The sequence below is a fragment of the Alligator sinensis genome, unplaced genomic scaffold (genome assembly GCF_000455745.1).
Source record: "Alligator sinensis unplaced genomic scaffold, ASM45574v1 scaffold186_1, whole genome shotgun sequence".
NCBI classification, from domain to species: domain Eukaryota; kingdom Metazoa; phylum Chordata; order Crocodylia; family Alligatoridae; genus Alligator; species Alligator sinensis.
This window is the reverse complement of record NW_005842904.1, coordinates 32,484-36,063: the sequence shown is the minus strand read 5'-3', so window position 1 is coordinate 36,063 and position 3,580 is coordinate 32,484.

Here is a 3,580-nt window from a genome sequence, read left to right as displayed (position 1 = left end):
CCTCCTCGGAAGCACTTTCGTCATTGTCATCTGCTCAGGCAGAGACACTCCATGTCTAATGGCTGCATGGTGCAGGGTGCAATAGATTTCATAGACATCAGGGCTGGAAGGGACCTCGGAAGATCATCGAGTCCAGCCCCCCGCCCAAAGGGCAGGAAGTCAGCCATGAACATCCTGCCATGAACATAAGCCATGAACATCCTGCTTACCTGTCAGAAAACTATTGTGATGTGTCACCAGACTCCTGGAGGCAGGCCCAAGGAATTTTGAGTAACCCAATGGCCTGCTCCACCTTGAATTGTCTCTGCATGGGTGGCACCTTTCTGTCATTTCCAGTCCCTTAATATAAGGATGAAAGTCTTTCAGTAAATTGGAAAGTCACTGGTAAGACCATATATGACTGAGAAGACCAATCTATGACCAGATATGGCCAGAAGGAAGGATTAGATCCTGGTGATGTTGGGTCACAGCCCTTCCCCTTTGTCTCTCCTGTTTATCCATCCTCATAGTTAAACAAGTTTGCTTAAACTGATCAAAGACTTATCGTACATCATGGCACCTCTGGAGAAGATTCAGTGCTTCAGTCTCAGTTCAGTCCTGGCTTCTCATCCAGACAAAACCCTAGAAATAAGTAAAGGGCAAGGGAACCTGGATATAAAATTATGTAGGAGGAAACAATAGGGAGAAATCTCAACAATGTTCTCAGAGAGGAATTAGGGCAATTAGTTACTTGAAATATTTATCGAACATTTCCTGAAGCATGGGGAGCAACTAAGAAAAAATGGAAGTACAATCAAGGGATTATGATTCATTTGGTGAAATTGAGACTTGGTGGGATATTTCACATGGCTGGAGGAGTACCATCATGAACAGGTATAAATTGTTAAAAAAGGATAGATGGGGGAAAGAGGAGAGCATGTAATTTTATATATAAAATAAATGTACTGTTGTTTTCAGGTTCAGCACAAAGTGGGAGATAGGCGTATTGAAAGTCTCTGGGTCAAGGTCAGAAAGGAGAACACCATGGGTGGATGTCTGCTATAGACCATCAAAGCAGGAGGAAAAGGTGAATGAGGCTTTCCTTAAAGAGCTAATTGAAGCTTCTGAGTCACAGGACCTCATTCTCATGAGGGCTTTCAGTTACCATGACATATCTGTTGAGTAAGAATGTTAAAAACATCAAACATTCTGCTAGCAAGTACTGGAAACTAGGACTACTTCCACCCAGGGAAATGCCTTTCTTCCTGGGATATAGAGGCATATTTTCTCTTGTTTGTTCTCGTAGCACAGAATTTTTATGCTCCCAAATGGCAGTTATGCAGCTGTGTTTCTGGCACCTAAAAGTAGTTTGGGCATCCTACAAGAGAACAGACTCATCCTGTCTATGTATATTAAATCCGTGTAAGGGAAAGTATACAGCATGGCATCACTTACCTGGTCAATGCACAGCTTTACTAATTATGCTTAGTAGGCCTGGGCACTGATGTCTGAATTGCAAACTGTTCATAAGCGCCAACAAAGTAGTTGTTCAGCTGCATAACTGCTATTTAGGAATACCAAGTGAAGACAGATTCTTCCTCTAGTGACTCTATGGTATTTTCACTCATGGCTGCCTAATGAATTGTCTTCAACAGCTGTTCTCTTGCCTTGTGGCTAGAGCATTCTTTTGGAAAGGAGGTGGTGGTGTCTGTAATACTTTCAGGGCAAAGAGGTCACCTTTCCCATTTCCAGGATGAATACTTTGACCATGAGGCTATTAGGCAAAGTTGGCCTTCACCACCACAACCAGGAATCATGGTTTACAGATGGCGTCACTGCTATCATGAACAGTAAGTTTGGAATACTCCAAGATCAGTTAATGGATATGGGCAATCCAAGGATTTAGTCAGAGTTTACATGACTTTCCAGGAACAAGGTGGAATTCAACTGAATTTAGGCAAGAATTAGGCACTTATGTGATCAAATTTGATAACGTTTAACAGTTTTTAGAAGCCTAAATGCAGGTACTTAGAGTTCTAAATGCCAAATGCTAATCAAGCCTGTCTGAATCTTTTTTTAGGATTTTGGTTCCTGCATTCTTCTTTAAGTGTTGTTTATATTACTGATGGACCCAACATGCTTCTTTTCCAATATATGTTGTCACATTTCTCCAAAGAGGAAGACAGGGACACAGGAGCATAACAACAGACATTCAGAGAATACCTTGACTAGATTTACTAGTCAAGATTTACTACTACTGGAAGCAGCTGCAGCAACAGGCTGGAGAAATTGGCCATTGTGGGATCAACCACAAGGGTCCCTTGGCCCCCAGTCAGCAAGACCGGCCATGCCTGCCTCCCACCCCAGGCAATAAGATAAGCCATGGGACTGGTCACAGAGGGTTCGTACCCCACCTGACTAAGGCAGCACCAGTCACCCATGGTAATGTGTAAAAAGTAGCAGCACTGAACTCCAAGTGGGGGTGAGTAGCAGAGACAGTAATGGTGATCTGGCAGCAGCAAGTGATGATTGTGGTGAGGAGCAGCAGCAGCAACTCCCAGTGGTGTAGAGTAGAGACAGCAAGAAGAGGTGGCAGTGAAGCACCCCAGTAATAAGGAGCAATGTGCTTTTCCTCCATACCATCACCTGAGATTTTGCCTAGCATAGGTGGTACAGCCCTGAGATGGCAGGCCCTGATGCATCTGCCTTTCCAGCAGCTGGGCTCCCCAGAATTTGCTTCTTTATACACCAAAAGAGTCCCCTGCTGTAGCACTAACTCCTTTCTCTAGGGCTAGGGACATACATTACACATAAACCAGTTTAAGTGATCAGAAACTGATCTAAACCTGTAACAGAACAGACATTCAGTACACATTAACCAGCTTCAAAATGGCCAAAGCTGGTTTGAGATAAGCCTGGTTGAATGTAATATCAGACTTAACTGATTTGGGTCAAACCGGTTTATACAATGCCTGTCCCAGACCCCTTCCTGGTTTAAGTTAAATCAGAGTCCTCCACCATCCCATTATGCACTCTGTCTGGGGCTCTGTTGTGTGCCCTAGAGCAGGGCTGGACCCACCCCTCTGCTCTCCAGCCCAAACAGGGACAGGAAGTGTTGAGACATCAGCCAGCATGGCCCTGTTAAGGCAAAGTGGGCTGGGAGGGGGTTAATTCTTTCCTCCTTCCTCACCACAGCTGGGGTCTGCCTGTCTGTTGGGAAGCAGAGGGGAGTGGGATGCACCAGTGGCCCCCGGGGATCGCAGACTCTGTCCTGCAGGGCAAAAGGGGTAGAGGGAGGAATTAACCCTTCTCCCTGCTGCTTTCACCTTCATAGAGGGACTTTGTTTCATGCTGGGGGACTCTTCCCCTTCTTCTTCCTCCTCTCACCAGACTAGTGGGGGAAGTGCTTTGGGAGGTGCTGGGGGGAGGTACTCTTCCCCCCACCCTCACCCCTGCTGCTGTGGGGCAGGGAGGGGGGATAGTCTCTATGCAGCACTGCCCAGGCTCACCAGGACACACAACATGGCTGTAACAGAGCTGCAGCAGCCGGGGGGGCCCCCCCCCCACATCCCGTGTCGGGCTCACTCAGCAGCCCCAAGGG